This window comes from Oncorhynchus nerka, linkage group LG24, assembly GCF_034236695.1.
Source record: "Oncorhynchus nerka isolate Pitt River linkage group LG24, Oner_Uvic_2.0, whole genome shotgun sequence".
Taxonomy (NCBI): domain Eukaryota; kingdom Metazoa; phylum Chordata; class Actinopteri; order Salmoniformes; family Salmonidae; genus Oncorhynchus; species Oncorhynchus nerka.
This window is the reverse complement of record NC_088419.1, coordinates 45,313,134-45,331,507: the sequence shown is the minus strand read 5'-3', so window position 1 is coordinate 45,331,507 and position 18,374 is coordinate 45,313,134. Positions and strand designations below refer to the sequence as shown.

Here is an 18,374-nt window from a genome sequence, read left to right as displayed (position 1 = left end):
CTGGGCACGGGCGTTTCCTGTTTTAGTTTGTCTATAGGCCCGGGAGCAACAAAATGGAGTCACGGTCAGATTTGAGTTAAATACACTAAATTAGTAGCTAGTAGCATTAACTTTAAATTGTTTAACTTGGATCAAATGTTTCGGGAAGCCTTCCACAACCTACAGAACCCGATGTCACAGGAAGGCCAAAAAGATCCGTATAGATCACTTTCATTCCTGGTTCTGATTATATTCCGTTCTTTTTTTCAGTTCTGTACCCTGAACTGGTTCCTGCCCTGGCCTGAAGAGGCAGACAAATAGTAGAAAATGCATGGACCGTCTGTTAAAATATACATTTCTCGAGGTACAATATTGCAAAAATACGATCAATGGCTCATTCGAGAGAAGACAACCTCCCACGTTATGACATCTGCCAGTATTGAAATCTGAAATGTATGATAGACATTTTAACCATCTAAAAGTCATATTCCTATTAACGTCCAATGTAGTCAGAGTGACTTTATCACAAGGCTACGTCATACTGTCCAAATTTCTGTCTGCTTGAATGGCAATAGCTCGCCTACACATCAAAATAATATCTCTGAGATGCACGATCTTTCCTTTAAATCAGTGGTACCAAAAATAAAAACATCCTCACAACTCATAAAGCCATTCACCAGCTAAATACAGAGTTGATCAGGACATCACTACTAGCCCAGAAACCAAAGCCTTTACTTAGCTGATCCATCTCTCCTCAATACAGTTTCCATGTTCTAATCTACTGTATCTGTGATAAACCACCCCCTTGGTCTAATCCTGTCCATGTAAACTGATCTGCAGTGTTTTGTGTTCCTCTGTAACGGTTCCACTGCAGTGTTCCACAGCCTACAGTGTGAACTGTACGGCAAGTACGTGTGATATGGTAAGCTCCTGGAGCGTCTCAAGGACATGGTGCATCCTGATTGGCTAATGTACATCATCCATGGCTTCTGTGGCCAGTCTAGTATCATTTTTGTCCTCTCTGTTTAATTTAGTAGTCAGCATGAGGTGTTGCAAATGTGCACGTGTTTGTGTCAGTACTTGGTGCATTTGCAATGTTCTAGATGTTGGTATCCACTTAGTGGGTCTTGTTGTGTTATATACAGTAGCTTTAGAATCCACCGATTGTGACCATCAGTTACCTGACAATATTTTTATTTCCATTCCCTGGGTTTCTGAAGCACCTTTTAACGTGCAGCTCAAAGGAATATAATCCACTCTGTCTCCCCAATTATACTTGCCTTTCTTCCCTACCTCCTTCTACCTCCCTCCAAGTCTGTCTCTTGGTCTGTCTGTCCTTTGACTGGCAGCCTTTAGAAGACCAAACTTTTTTCCTCGTGTTCTTTCCCGTCGCCTCGACTCCTCCGCTCCCCCTTGTCGGTGTCTGACATGCTGCTTACTGCCTCCTCGTTCCACAACACGTGAAATACCCAATTAGCCAGATGCTCACCCGGCCGCAAAACTGCGTTAGGCTGCATGATAAACTGATGGTTCAATCCCTGAATCCCTGACTGTAAACCGTGGTATATGAGACCGTATACCACAGGTATGACCAAAACATTTATTTTTACTGATCTAATTACATTTGTAACCAGTTGATAATATCAATAAGGTACCTCGGGTGTTAGTGGTATATGGCCAATATACCACGGCAAAGGGCTATATCCAGGCACTCTTTGGTGCATCGTGTATAAGAACCGCCCTTAGCCGTGGTATATATTGGCCATATACCACATCACCTCATGCCTTCTGATGAATTATTAAGCAATATGTGTTTGTATTCTGGTCTATATATAAAATATAACGATTGAGGCAATTAATGGTTGCTTATCAAGTCTGCAAACAATGAAGTGTTTGCATAATCTGCCCATTTGGTAGAGGAGATGGAGGAGAAAAAAAGAGATGGAGAAAGAGATATTTAGCATAATATTTGTTAATATTAGCTAGACTGTCCTTCTGTTTGGACGAGGAAACGCAGCTAATGTCTCCACTAAGCCAAAGACAAAATACACTTGAATGCCTGGATTGGTTATATGAACTTACCCTAGTAAAACTGACTATCCTACCGATCCTCGACTTCAGCGATGTCATCTACAAAATAGCTTCCAATACTCTACTCAGCAAACTGGATGCAGTTTATCACAGTGCCATCCGTTTTGTTACTAAAGCACCTTATACCACCCACCACTGCGACCTGTATGCTCTAGTCGGCCCTCGCTACATATTCGTCGCCAGACCCACTGGCTCCAGGTCATCTACAAGTCCATGCTAGGTAAAGCTCTGCCTTATCTCAGTTCACTGGTCACGATGGCAACACCCACCCGTAGCACGCGCTCCAGCAGGTGTATTTTATTTTATTTTTTCTACTGTGTTATTGACTTGTTAATTGTTTACTCCATGTGTAACTCTGTGTTGTCTGTTCACACTGCTATGCTTTATCTTGGCCAGGTCGCAGTTGTAAATGAGAACTTAGCCTACCTGGTTAAATAAAGGTGAAATAAAAATAAAAATATTGATGCATGGTTTAGTTAAATTGATGCATATTTGAGTGAGGATGCTTGGGTAGAAGTGATGGAGAAGAACTAAATCTGATGAATTACTGTATGTCCTTCATTTGAAGAACCCTGTTAAACTATTTGTCAGTGCCAATCTTATAAGCAGACATTAAGATATCATCACTATTCATTGAACCAGTGGCGGTTGGTGCCGTTTAAGATGAGGGTGGACATTTTTTCTTCTCATGAGCATGGCCTTATTTCTATTACAGCATATTGGATGACTGTCATTCATTTTCCATTCACCCAGTTCAATGTAACAGCGATAGGTTTAGGTTACTACATGATACTCACATTTTTCCTATACCCATCATGAGGTTGCTAAAACTTAGAGTTTACAACGTAGGTGCACACAGGTCGAGATAAAATTTGAGGTGACAGATAGTGACACATGGACAGACCGCTTTGCACACTCTTGCCTGCATCTAGCTGATCTAGGGTGTAATCATTTGTTCAACAGTTGCAAGCGAGAGTTTCTATTAGACAAATTCCGGTATGTTTATCTCCTTATCTTTCCGTTTGCTTCCGTTGAAGATTGTATTCCTTCTCACATCTATACACTCTCCTCCTCACCTTTTCCCTTCACTTGTGGACTTCAATGCACAACACATCAGGTGTATGTGACCAGGAGACAAAACCTTTCCAAGCCACACCATATCATACTTGTTACACACACTATATCACTATATTAGCTAAAGTAACTTCATAGTCAACAGATTAGTAAACTCACTCACTCCTGCAGTAATGTCACAATGTAGTCAGTAAGCAGTTTAACACTTACACCGGCTGGCCCAGATGCCAATAAATTAGTAAAACCAAAACCTTACCTTACCTTGAGTTACAGTGTTGTGTTGGATAGTCATAGCCAGCTAGCTAACATAGCATCCCTCTGTTTGAGCAGGTTGTTTGAGAAGGCTAAACTAGCTAGCTGCATTTGCTAGCTAAGTAAGTGAACGTGAAAAAAAGTACTAGTCTTGCTTCTCCTTCATTTTGGAAGAAATGTATTTGTTCAAAACTGTTCAACTATTGTCTTTCTCTCTCTTTGTCACCTACTCACCACATTTTATACACTGCAATGCTAGCTAGCTGTAGTTTATGCTTTCAGCACTAGATTCATTCTTAGATTTTTTGATTGAGTGGAAAACACGTCAGTTCATACTACAAGTGCTCTGATAGATTGGAGGACATCCTCCGGAAGTTGTCCTAATTACTGTGTAAGTCTATGGAAGGGGGTGAGAACCAGGAGCCTCCTAGGTTTTGTATTGAAGTCAATGTACCCAGAGGAGGACGGAAGCTAGCTGTCCTCCGGATGCGCCATGGTGCTACCTACAGAGTGCTGTTGAAACTACTGTAGACCTTCATTGCAAAACAGTGTGTTTTAATCAATTATTTGTGACATGTGGATATATTTAGTATAGTTTTATCTAAAAAGGCTAACTTTTTAAATGTTTTACTATTTTTATTTTTATGAAATTCACTTGAGGAGGATGGTCCTCCCCTTCCCCCTCTCAGGAGCCTCCACTACATTGCACCATTTACCATTGAGAGGTTCTTGCTAATCACTTTACTACTTGACTGAAGTTGTTATTGACCTTGTATATGCATGTATTAATCAATCACCTCCACAGTCATGACATTAATAACTGAACTGGGATCTGTCCTCCGTTATATCCCCCCCCCGCTCTCCCAATGAGGGAGAGATGAAAGGGGAAATTGATAGATGCTGTTGTTGACAGCAAACATTGCTGAATAGGACCGGTGTGTGTGTGTGTGTTGTGTGTATATTGAGAGGTAAAGAAGAGAATTGAAGGTAAGAGAGTGACAAAGGGGTAAAGAAGTGGGAGCAAGAAAGAGATGGAGGGTATAGAGAAGGGAACGATGATTAGCAGGGTTGGGGTTAATGCCATTACAATTCAGGAAGTCAATTCCAATTCCATTGTTATTAGAAACCATTATTATTTTATGCCTATGTGTTCCACCTTAACCTCTGTTGATCTACAGTATGGTCCTCCGGGTTACGAGTCACCCTCATCGCCAGGCACTTGAGTAAATTCACCGGCACCCGCTTCCTCAAGAGAGGAGCCAACTGCGAGGTACCCATCCACCACATCCCGTTGCCATGATAACAGGACAAACTCTGGGTGGGTTATGTAGTGGGCATGAGGTTAATGTAACATCTCTGTCTGCATCTCTTTGTGTGTGTGTCGAGTGGTTGATAAATGGGTTCAGAGTCAGCGTGCTGTGTTTTTGAGGTTCAGTGGTGAAGCCTTTTTCCCTCCATGCTGCTAAGCTTAGGCCCATGTTTAGTGTTTCCATTTGGGGATGAGTTTCTCGTTCAGTATACTGTATGGTCCTGACCATGAAACAATTACAGGTCCAAACTTGCACGATTTTTTTAAATAAAAATGAATTAATAAATAAAACAATGTGGGGTCATCAAAGAGTATAGTTCAAGTAAATTGCCCTCATATGTAGATCAGGAGCTCTTCAAACAGAGGTCAAGGTGGTACAATAAGTATCTTACGTCATATTGGTGCTTTGCTCATCATGCAGAGGAGAGGGCGACATAGCCAATGAGGTAGAGACAGAGCAGATCATCCATGATGCGTCGGTGATGTCATTCACGGCGGGGAGTTACTCCTCGTACGTTCAGGTCAGGGGTTCCGTACCCCTCTACTGGTCCCCGGATATCTCCACCATGATGCGCAAACCACCCATAAGACGTAAGATATTTATTGTATTAATGTTATTACATTTACTATGTACACTACAGTATCATTATTTTACTATATTCTATCTCTATCATGATACCTAAACCACATATTCGATATAACATTCTATCATTACCATGTACACTGTACCGAATCAATAATATCATGTATTCTACTGGTCTCTGGACATAACCCCATCATCCATACACTGTGAGATACACTCACAGAGGTGCAGTGCTTACAGTAGTTGTTGTACAGTAGTGCTAATATAATGAACTATACACTGCCCAAACAGACCATGGTAGTATGATATGGTATTGTTTTCCATGGCAGAATGACATGCAACGACCCAAGCAAGAGAGCTGAATAAATGCATACAAAACTGCTGCTGGTTATCCTGAAGGGCTTTTCTCTCTGTACCACTGTGAATGAGATGGAAGAGAAGCCAGGGTGCGTCCCCCCCCCCCAATCTACTCCTCTTTTCATCCATCTTTCTTTTTCGTTATAACTCCAGCAGGATACAATAAATTCTTGGGTGTGTAAAAAAGTGCAAATTAAGTTAATCTGAGGATGACTGAGAATTAGTGTAGGGGTCTATGGCCCTACTATGATATACCATCTGACTCCATTATCATGTGAACGCTATATGCCCATAATCGTACCCAGTGGGTATTGCCAATACTGCAAACCTCACCGCTCGTAATACTATAAGATGCACGTATTTAGGTTAATCATTATGCAACGAGGCTAAGGAGGCTAAGGGACTAGGAGTTCATATCTTGCAATTGATGTCCTAGTATTAACCCTTGTGTAATGTTCATGTTGTGTAGTGTTCATGTTCATGCTGCGGGTCTGATGGACCCACAGCATTATTGGGTTTTTAAAACAATACAGCCATAACAATCTGTAAAATATTTCATACTTAGATATTGACTTTATCAATTACAAGCAATAAAGACAGCATACATGGTTAGTATATACCATTTACCTCTGCTAGATCACATTTATAAATAAAAGTGCCATTTGTTTTTTAAAATTAAATTACACTTTTGTAAACAAAAATCAATTATAATCAAGACGGGTGGAATAAATCATGTCTAACTTGAACAAATATAAATTTACCTTTATTTTACTAGGCAAGTCAGTTAAAGAACAAATTCTTATTTTCAATGACAGCCTAGGAACAGTGTGTTAACTGCCTGTTCAGGGGCAGAACGACAGATTTGTACCTTGTCGGCTCAGGGATTCGAACTTGCAACCTTTCGGTTACTAGTCCAACGCTCTAACCACTAGGCTACCCTATTGATGCTTATTGTTTTGAACTGAAGAAATTGGAAGGACAAATTTTACATGCAGTATTTTATGGAAATGATAAATGAGCCCCATTGAACACAAATTAAGGCCAGTCTACACACCACATGGAGGACAGAGTTTAACTGTGGGTGTGTTGCAAATGTACTATTTCTAGCACTTGATGCATATGTACTGTGTCTTCCTGTCCCTCGGTCTACACACATCGCAGTGCTTCTTCTTGTTGCTGCCGGATGCAATAATCTAGAGTGATGAAAACACTCAGTTTGGGAATTTTACTAACATCTCACTCACTCACATGTGTAGTTACAGCAGGCCAAGGTAGTAGAGTCACACACACACATGAAACAACATCACTCACACTTACTTCCGGTATTGGAGTTGTTGGTTCTGTGGGTCGGGCGGATGGGGCACCAGCATCCTCCTCCTGAATCCTCCTGACAATAGCTGCAGAAGCTGCGGTCCTTGGGATATGTTTCCTCCTCTGGATTTGAGGTCTTACCGATGCCTTGTCCAGCTCCTCGAGAAAGAGCTGTCTCCTCTGGAACTTCCCTCTGTTCCAATCTGGGTTCAATGCCATCCAGATGACAAACGTGTTGTACGCCGAGATGTCCAAGATGTTGAAGAATATCACAAGTGGCCAGCGTAGAGTTCTTCTTTTGCAGCTGTAGCCAGTCACCAGCTTGTCTAAATTATCCACCCCTCCTTTTTTAGCATTGTAATCCATTAAGATTTCTGTTTTTTGAGGTTCCTGGCCACAGATTCTCCCATCCCTATGCAGCATACTCAGGAGTACCACATTTTTGCCTTTCTTTGGCACGTAGGGCACTAGGGACGTGTCGGCCGTGAACACAAACTTTTGATAAGGCCGTTCTGTGTATTCAAGTGCTGAGGTGGGAGCTCTGGTTTGTTTTTTTCGTATGGTTCCTCTCTTTTTTTTTTTTTCGTATGTCAGATTACTCTTGAGGAGCTCCTGTCCCAGCTTGTGCGAAGTAGAAAATGTTATGTTGTGGCCACAGAGTCCCTGTGTCACATCCAGGCCAACCGCATCCCTTGGTTCTTCTCAGGGGCTCCTTCATCTGGCTTCACTGTATACAATTGCAAGTCCCACGCATATGATGAAGCAGCATCACAGGCAGCCCAGATCTTGATTCCATATTTTGCAGGTTTTGACGGTATGTAGTGCCTGAAGGGGGAGTGGCTCTAAATGGCATAAACTGCTCATCAGCAGTAACGTTGGGCCCAGGGTTGTAAAACAGGGGAAGGCAGTCCACCCACTTGTCCCACGCTGACCTGATTGCAGCTAGCTTGTCTCTCTGCCGCCGAGCTGGTCTGGTGTATCAGTTTTCAAAGCGGATAATCCTGGAAATAATGTGGAAGTTTTCCAGAGACATTGCTGCACAGAAAAGTTCTCTGCCAGTTTCTGCATCCCACAGGGATTCTGTGGATTCCCTATCGGATCTGAAAACACCAGCAAGGATAAGAACCCCAAAGTATGCATGTAAATGAGTTAGGTCCATCTCTCCAAAAAACGCCTTCTTTCCAAATTAGTGCACTCACTCCTTTTTGGGATGGTGTCTGGGATGGACATGAGTAAGCACTATCCGCGTCGGCCCTGGTTTTATCCTATCACATTGGCAGCCATGCAGGGTGGCTCATTCCTTGGGCAAGAATACCATTCAATTTCACAATTGTTTTACTTCCATATTTTTCCTCCTGCAGGCTGCTGATGAGCTGGTTACTGATGGGCTGGTCCTGGGGCTGGCGGGCTGGTTCTGGGACTGGCTGCTGATGGGCTGGTTCTGGGACTGGCTGGGTGTAACGGTTTTCTTCTGGTGAAAGAGAGGCGGACCAAAATGCAGCGTGGTTAGTTTTGTACATCTTTAATAAAGATGAAAATACAACAATCTACAAAACAAGAAACGTGGAAAAAACAAAATAGTCCTATCTGGTGCCACAAAGACAGGAACAATCACCCACAAAAGACCTAAAGAATATGGCTGCCTAAATATGGCTCCCAATCAGAGACAACGATAAACACCTGCCTCTGATTGAGAACCACTCTAGGCAACCATAGACTTACCTAGAGTTCTACTCTAACCACAATCCCATACCTACAAACAACCCCAGACAAAACAAACCACATAAATCCCCATGTCACACCCTGGCCTAACCAAAATAATAACGAAAACACAGAATACTAAGGCCAGGGTGTGACACCGGGGGTCAATCTCATCCTCTTCTTCTAACTCACTGTCTGACTCCGAATTGACAGAGACATGATCCTCATATTCGGAAAATTCTTCATCTTCCAAAGTGGAAGACGCTCCTTCCACACTAGCTTCTCTCTCTGCAAAAATTATTTCTAAGTCCCTTTGAGCAGAGATGATTTTTGCCATACTGATTGATTGTGGTAAGGAGCCACCCATGCAAACCTATTTATTTGTTGTGTCCCACCCCCAATTTGCACCTGGATGTGGTAGAATGTGGAAAAATACAACAAAAAACTTCTGTTTCAAAATAATGTATCATGTAACATTGTGCAGGTTCCTGCAAGACATTGTGTAGTTTCACACTCAAATCAAATCAAATCAAATCAAATCAAATCTTATTTGTCACATACACATGGTTAGCAGATGTTAATGCGAGTGTAGCGAAATGCTTGTGCTTCTAGTTCCGACAATGCAGTGATAACCAACAAGTAATCTAACTAACAATTCCAAAACTACTGTCTTATACACAGTGTAAGGGGATAAGGAATATGTACATAAGGATATATGAATGAGTGATGGTACAGAGCAGCATACAGTAGATGGTATCGAGTACAGTATATACATATGAGATGAGTATGTAGACAAAGTAAACAAAGTGGCATAGTTAAAGTGGCTAGTGACATAAGAATGCAGTCGATGATCTAGAGTACAGTATATACATATGCATATGAGATGAATAATGTAGGGTAAGTAACATTATATAAGGTAGCATTGTTTAAAGTGGCTAGTGATATATTTACATCATTTCCCATCAATTCCCATTATTAAAGTGGCTGGAGTTGGGTCAGTGTCAATGACAGTGTGTTGGCAGCAGCCACTCAATGTTAGTGGTGGCTGTTTAACAGTCTGATGGCCTTGAGATAGAAGCTGTTTTTCAGTCTCTCGGTCCCAGCTTTGATGCACCTGTACTGACCTCGCCTTCTGGATGATAGCGGGGTGAACAGGCAGTGGTTCGGGTGGTTGATGTCCTTGATGATCTTTATGGCCTTCCTGTAACATCGGGTGGTGTAGGTGTCCTGGAGGGCAGGTAGTTTGCCCCGGTGATGCGTTGTGCAGACCCTCACTACCCTCTGGAGAGCCTTACGGTTGAGGGCGGAGCAGTTGCCGTACCAGGCGGTGATACAGCCCGCCAGGATGCTCTCGATTGTGCATCTGTAGAAGTTTGTGAGTGCTTTTGGTGACAAGCCGAATTTCTTCAGCCTCCTGAGGTTGAAGAGGCGCTGCTGCGCCTTCTTCACGACGCTGTCAGTGTGAGTGGACCAATTCAGTTTGTCTGTGATGTGTATGCCGAGGAACTTAAAACTTGCTACCCTCTCCACTACTGATCCATCGATGTGGATAGGGGGTGTTCCCTCTGCTGTTTCCTGAAGTCCACAATCATCTCCTTAGTTTTGTTGACGTTGAGTGTGAGGTTATTTTCCTGACACCACACTCCGAGGGCCCTCACCTCCTCCCTGTAGGCCGTCTCGTCGTTGTTGGTAATCAAGCCTACCACTGTTGTGTCGTCCGCAAACTTGATGATTGAGTTGGAGGCGTGCATGGCCACGCAGTCGTGGGTGAACAGGGAGTACAGGAGAGGGCTCAGAACGCACCCTTGTGGGGCCCCGTGTTGAGGATCAGCGGGGAGGAGATGTTGTTGCCTACCCTCACCACCTGGGGCGGCTCGTCAGGAAGTCCAGTACCCAGTTGCACAGGGCGGGGTCGAGACCCAGGGTCTCGAGCTTGATGACGAGCTTGGAGGGTACTATGGTGTTGAATGCCGAGCTGTAGTCGATGAACAGCATTCTCACATAGGTATTCCTCTTGTCCAGGTGGGTTAGGGCAGTGTGCAGTGTGGTTGAGATTGCATCGTCTGTGGACCTATTTGGGCGGTAAGCAAATTGGAGTGGGTCTAGGGTGTCAGGTAGGGTGGAGGTGATATGGTCCTTGACTAGTCTCTCAAAGCACTTCATGATGACGGAAGTGAGTGCTACGGGGCGGTAGTCGTTTAGCTCAGTTACCTTAGCTTTCTTGGGAACAGGAACAATGGTGGCCCTCTTGAAGCATGTGGGAACAGCAGACTGGTATAGGGATTGATTGAATATGTCCGTAAACACACCGGCCAGCTGGTCTGCGCATGCTCTGAGGGCGCGGCTGGGGATCCCGTCTGGGCCTGCAGCCTTGCGAGGGTTAACACGTTTAAATGTCTTACTCACCTCGGCTGCAGTGAAGGAGAGACCGCATGTTTTCGTTGCAGGCCGTGTCAGTGGCAATGTATTGTCCTCAAAGCGGGCAAAAAGTTATTTAGTCTGCCTGGGAGCAAGACATCCTGGTCCGTGACTGGGCTGGGTTTCTTCTTGTAGTCCGTGATTGACTGTAGACCCTGCCACATGCCTCTTGTGTCTGAGCCATTGAATTGAGATTCCACTTTGTCTCTGTACTGACGCTTAGCTTGTTTAATAGCCTTGCGGAGGGAATAGCTGCATTGTTTATATTCGGACATATTACCAGACACCTTGCCCTGATTAAAAGCAGTGGTTCGCGCTTTCAGTTTCACGCGAATGCTGCCATCAATCCACGGTTTCTGGTTTGGGAATGTTTTTATCGTTGCTATGGGAACGACATCTTCGACGCACGTTCTAATGAACTCGCACACCGAATCAGCGTATTCGTCAATATTTCCATCTGACGCAATACGAAACACTCTACAAAGGGTAAAGAGTGCTGACACACAGGTTCTAGGTGCTATGTTGAAAGAGCAGGCCCAGGGAGGAGGAAGGCACCCAGAAAACCTTTTTGTTTCATTTTTACTTGTTTTCGCCTACACACACTTTTCCACACGGCTCCTGTGGACCCGAACAACACATATGTAATATAAACGTGTCGGGGGATGCACATTGTGCACTCAATGAAAATGTGTTATTTTACATGCTCTTCACAGAAAATGGGCAAAGGCCAATGAGTCTCAGGTTTAAAAAATAGTTAATTGTTAACATTGAAAATGGGTCCCAAAGACCCAAACAAGGGTTAAATCATTGAGTTATAAGCTTAGCTCAGAGATGCAGAGTTAGAGACCAAGCATATATGCTATGTGTATTGTGAGTAACATTTACCATTAGACATTTTAACAAATAATAATTCAACGAATATTGCTCGGAAATGTGAGGACTTCGGTTCGTATCCATTCAAAAATAATCTGATTTGTTACAGTTACGGAATAAGAATATAATTAACAAGATAAAAATAATACAACATGTTTGAAGTCTTAACAGCATAGAAAAAAGTCATGGAAATTGTAATCAATATTAATGAGAGAGCAAGGTCAATCACCAATCAGGATATTACTTTATTCAAAACCTATTAATAAGGAAAGCGTAGAGTAATTGCTTCTATAATGATGAGGCTGGTGGGCTCAACACTACCAAGTGTTGTGGCGAGTAGTGCTGACATACGAAGAATACAAATATTTTATAGAAAAGATACTCCCTTTCAGTCTACATGACAAACAGATGTATAGTGCTTATGTTATCGTGTGTGTGTGTGTATGCATGCGTCTTTGCCAATGTTTGTGTTGCTTCACAGTCTCTGCTGTTCCATAAGGTGTTTTTTTTATCTGTTTTTAAATCAAATTGTACTACTTGTGTCAGTTACTAGATTTGGAATAGAGTTCCACGTAGTCATGGCTCTATGTAGTACTGTGTGCCTCCCATAGTCTGTACTGGACTTGGGGACTGTGAAGAGACTTAAAAAAAAAAATATTTAACCTTTATTTAACCAGGTAGGCTAGTTCTCATTTGCAACTGCGACCTGGCCAAGATGAAGCATAGCAGTGTGAACAGACAACACAGAGTTACACATGGAGTAAACAATTAACAAGTCAATAACACAGTAGGAAAAAAAGGGGAGTCTATCTACATTGTGTGCAAAAGGCATGAGGAGGTAGGCGAATAATTACAATTTTGCAGATTAACACTGGAGTGATAAATGATCAGATGGACATGTACAGGTAGAGATATTGGTGTGCAAAAGAGCAGAAAAGTAAATAAATAAAAACAGTATGGGGATGAGGTAGGTGAAAATGGGTGGGCTATTTACCAATAGACTATGTACAGCTGCAGCGATCGGTTAGCTGCTCAGATAGCAGATGTTTGAAGTTGGTGAGGGAGATAAAAGTCTCCAACTTCAGCGATTTTTGCAATACGTTCCAGTCACAGGCAGCAGAGTATTGGAACGAAAGGCGGCCAAATGAGGTGTTGGCTTTAGGGATGATCAGTGAGATACACCTGCTGGAGCGCGTGCTACGGATGGGTGTTGCCATCGTGACCAGTGAACTGAGATAAGGCGGAGCTTTACCTAGCATGGACTTGTAAATGACCTGGAGCCAGTGGGTCTGGCGACGAATATGTAGCGAGGGCCAGCCGACTAGAGCATACAAGTCGCAGTGGTGGGTGGTATAAGGTCCTTTAGTGACAAAATGGATGGCACTGTGATAAACTGCATCCAGTTTGCTGAGAAGAGTGTTGGAAGCAATTTTGTAGATGACATCGCCAAAGTCGAGGATCGGTAGGATAGTCAGTTTTACTAGGGTAAGTTTGGCGGCGTGAGTGAAGGAGGCTTTGTTGCGGAATAGAAAGCCGACTCTTGATTTGATTTTCGTTTGGAGATGTTTGATATGAGTCTGGAAGGAGAGTTTACAGTCTAGCCAGACACCTAGGTACTTATAGATGTCCACATATTCAAGGTCGGAACCATCCAGGGTGGTGATGCTGGTCAGGCGTGCGGGTGCAGGCAGCGAACGGTTGAAAAGCATGCATTTGGTTTTACTAGCGTTTAAGAGCAGTTGGAGGCCACAGAAGGAGTGCTGTATGGCATTGAAGCTCGTTTGGAGGTTAGATAGCACAGTGTCCAAGGACGGGCCGGAAGTATATAGAATGGTGTCGTCTGCATAGAGGTGGATCAGGGAATCGCCCGCAGCAAGAGCAACATCATTGATATATACAGAGAAAAGAGTCGGCCCGAGAATTGAACCCTGTGGCACCCCCATAGAGACTGCCAGAGGACCGGACACCATGCCCTCCGATTTGACACACTGAACTCTGTCTGCAAAGTAATTGGTGAACCAGGCAAGGCAGTCATCCGAAAAACCGAGGCTACTGAGTCTGCCGATAAGAATATGGTGATTGACAGAGTCGAAAGCCTTGGCAAGGTCGATGAAGACGGCTGCACAGTACTGTCTTTTATCGATGGCGGTTATGATATCGTTTAGTACCTTGAGTGTGGCTGAGGTGCACCCGTGCCCGGCTCGGAAACCAGATTGCACAGCGGAGAAGGTACGGTGGGATTCGAGATGGTCAATGACCTGTTTGTTGACTTGGCTTTCAAAGACCTTAGATAGGCAGGGCAGGATGGATATAGGTCTGTAACAGTTTGGGTCCAGGGTGTCTCCCACTTTGAAGAGGGGGATGACTGCAGCAGCTTTCCAATCCTTGGGGATCTCAGACGATATGAAAGAGAGGTTGAACAGGCTGGTAATAGGGGTTGCGACAATGGCGGCGGATAGTTTCAGAAATAGAGGGTCCAGATTGTCAAGCCCAGCTGATTTGTACGGGTCCAGGTTTTGCAGCTCTTTCAGAACATCTGCTATCTGGATTTGGGTAAAGGAGAACCTGGAGAGGCTTGGGCGAGTAGCTGCGGGGGGGCGGAGCTGTTGGCCGAGGTTGGAGTAGCCAGGTGGAAGGCATGGCCAGCCGTTGAGAAATGCTTGTTGAAGTTTTCGATAATCATGGATTTATCGGTGGTGACCGTGTTACCTAGCCTCAGTGCAGTGGGCAGCTGGGAGGAGGTGCTCTTGTTCTCCATGGACTTCACAGTGTCCCAGAACTTTTTGGAGTTGGAGCTACAGGATGCAAACTTCTGCCTGAAGAAGCTGGCCTTAGCTTTCCTGACTGACTGCGTGTATTGGTTCCTGACTTCCCTGAACAGTTGCATATCGCGGGACTATTCGATGCTATTGCAGTCCGCCACAGGATGTTTTTGTGCTGGTCGAGGGCAGTCAGGTCTGGAGTGAACCAAGGGCTGTATCTGTTCTTAGTTCTGCATTTTTTGAACGGAGCATGCTTATCTAAAATGGTGAGGAAGTTACTTTTAAAGAATGACCAGGCATCCTCAACTGACGGGATGAGGTCAATGTCCTTCCAGGATACCCGGGCCAGGTCGATTAGAAAGGCCTGCTCACAGAAGTGTTTTAGGGAGCGTTTGACAGTGATGAGGGGTGGTCGTTTGACTGCGGCTCCGTAGCGGATACAGGCAATGAGGCAGTGATCGCTGAGATCCTGGTTGAAGACAGCGGAGGTGTATTTGGAGGGCCAGTTGGTCAGGATGACGTCTATGAGGGTGCCCTTGTTTACAGAGTTAGGGTTGTACCTGGTGGGTTCCTTGATGATTTGTGTGAGATTGAGGGCATCTAGCTTAGATTGTAGGACTGCCGGGGTGTTATTAAGCATATCCCAGTTTAGGTCACCTAACAGAACAAACTCTGAAGCTAGATGGGGGGCGATCAATTCACAAATGGTGTCCAGGGCACAGCTGGGAGCAGAGGGGGGTCGGTAGCAGGCGGCAACAGTGAGAGACTTATTTCTGGAGAGAGTAATTTTCAAAATTAGTAGTTTGGGTATGGACCTGGAAAGTATGACATTACTTTGCAGGCTATCTCTGCAATAGACTGCAACTCCTCCCCCTTTGGCAGTTCTATCTTGACGGAAGATGTTATAGTTGGGTATGGAAATCTCAGAATTTTTGGTGGCCTTCCTGAGCCAGGATTCAGACACGGCAAGGACAGGGTTAGCAGAGTGTGCTAAAGCAGTGAGTAAAACAAACTTAGGGAGGAGGCTTCTGATGTTGACATGCATGAAACCAAGGCTTTTTCGATCACAGAAGTCAACAAATGAGGGTGCCTGGGGACATGCAGGGCCTGGGTTTACCTCCACATCACCCGCAGAACAGAGAAGGAGTAGTATGAGGGTGCGGCTAAAGGCTATCAAAACTGGTCGCCTAGAGCGTTGGGGACAGAGAATAAGAGGAGCAGGTTTCTGGGCATGGTAGAATATATTCAGGGCATAATGCGCAGACAGGGGTATGGTGGGGTGCGGGTACAGCGGAGGTAAGCCCAGGCACTGGGTGATGATGAGAGAGGTTGAATCTCTGGACATGCTGGTTGTAATGGGTGAGGTCACCACATGTGTGGGATGTGGGACAAAGGAGGTATCAGGGGTATGAAGAGTGGAACTAGGGGCTCCATTGTGAACTAAAACAATGATAACTATCCTGAACAACAGTATACAAGGCATATTGACATTTGAGAGAGACATACAGCGAGGCATACAGTAATCACAGGTGTTGAATTGGGAGAGCTAGCTAAAACAGTAGGTGAGACAACTAATCAGCTAGCACAACAACAGCAGGTAAAATGGTGTTAACTAGGCAGATGGAGGGTCGGATTAACTACACACAGAGCCTGAGTGCGGCTGGGGCCGACAGATAAAACATAAACAAGCAGAATGGAGTACCGTGATTAATGGACAGTCCAGCATGCATCAGCTATGTAGCCAAGTGATCAGTGTCCAGGGGGCAGCGGTGGACGGGGCAGGGAAGCTGGACTGGCGAGTGTTATCCAGGTAAAAAAAAACGAACAATGACTAAATAGCTTGTAGCTAGTTAGCTGGTTAGCTTCTGGAGGTTCTTGAGTGTGTTCTAAAAATTTAAAATAATAGCGATTCCATATCACATTGGGTGAGGCAGGTTACCGGAAGGTATAAACAAATTAAAAATCGAAAGAGATAGAAAGTAAATATGGGTCCAGTGAGTGTTTGGGACGCGGCGATTCAGACGGTTAGCAGGCCTGTGCTAACAAGCTAACAGTTAGTAGGCCGGGGCTAAACAAGGTAGCAGTTAGCGGACCGGGGCTAAACAAGCTAGCAGTTAGCAGGCCGAATTATCAAGCAAGGAGATAGCAAGGGCTAGAGAGTTAGCCTTTGGGGGACGTCGCGATGGGGTGAGTCTGTTAATTCCTCTTCATGCGGTGACATCGATAGACCGGTCGTGGGTCCAGATATTGTAGCCCAGGAGTATGCTACGGTGGTAGCACAAGGGCTCTGGCCGGGCTAGCTTCAAGCTAAGTGGGTGGAAACGCTAGCCAGGAGTAATCATCCGGGGTTGCGCTTAGCTAGATAGCTAGTTGTGAAGATCCAGCTGAAGATGTTCCGTTTGCGGTGGGAATCCGGGGATAAAAAAAATAATAGGTCCGTTATGCTCTGGTTAGAGTCGCGTTGTTCGAACTGGCGAGAGCTTTCCGAGCTAAAGGTTAGCTGATGACCGGTTAGCTGAAGACCGCTAGCAATGTTTTGCTGACTGATAGCTGGTAGTTAGCTGGCTAGCTTCAGTTGAGGGGTTCCGGATCCGAAGTAAATATAAATACTTTAGGAAAAATAGCTACATTGGGTGAGGCGGGTTGCAGGAGAGTATTTAGAAGTTGAGGTTTAGCAAAATGTTTTAAAAGATATGCAAAGAAAAAAAAAAAAACGACATGTCTTGTGGGGTATGCATGGGTGTCTGAGCTGTGTGCCAGTAGTTTAGACAGACAGCTCGGTGCATTCAACATGTCAATACCTCTCATACATTTACATTACATTTAAGTCATTTAGCAGACGCTCTTATCCAGAGCGACTTACAAATTGGTGCATTCACCTTATGACCTCCAGTGGAACAGTAGTGCATCTAAATCTTTTCAGGGGAGGGGGTGAGAGGGATTACTTTATCCTATCCTAGGTATTCCTTAAAGAGGTGGGGTTTCAGGTGTCTCCGGAAGGTGGTGATTGACTCCGCTGTCCTGGCGTCGTGAGGGAGTTTGTTCCACCATTGGGGGGCCAGAGCAGCGAACAGTTTTGACTGGGCTGAGCGGGAACTGTACTTCCTCAGTGGTAGGGAGGCGAGCAGGCCAGAGGTGGATGAACGCAGTGCCCTTGTTTGGGTGTAGGGCCTGATCAGAGCCTGGAGGTACTGAGGTGCCGTTCCCCTCACAGCTCCGTAGGCAAGCACCATGGTCTTGTAGCGGATGCGAGCTTCAACTGGAAGCCAGTGGAGGGAGCGGAGGAGCGGGGTGACGTGAGAGAACTTGGGAAGGTTGAACACCAGACGGGCTGCGGCGTTCTGGATGAGTTGTAGGGGTTTAATGGCACAGGCAGGGAGCCCAGCCAACAGCGAGTTGCAGTAATCCAGACGGGAGATGACAAGTGCCTGGATTAGGACCTGCGCCGCTTCCTGTGTGAGGCAGGGTCGTACTCTGCGGATGTTGTAGAGCATGAACCTACAGGAACGGGCCACCGCCTTGATGTTAGTTGAGAACGACAGGGTGTTGTCCAGGATCACGCCAAGGTTCTTAGCGCTCTGGGAGGAGGACACAATGGAGTTGTCAACCGTGATGGCGAGATCATGGAACGGGCAGTCCTTCCCCGGGAGGAAGAGCAGCTCCG

At 44.9% G+C, this 18,374-nt stretch overlaps 1 pseudogene; it reads left to right on the top strand.

Moving 5' to 3' along the window:
• Window positions 1-18,374, top strand: part of LOC115107510 (polyphosphoinositide phosphatase-like) — a 55,786-nt pseudogene that overhangs the window by 12,113 nt on the left and 25,299 nt on the right.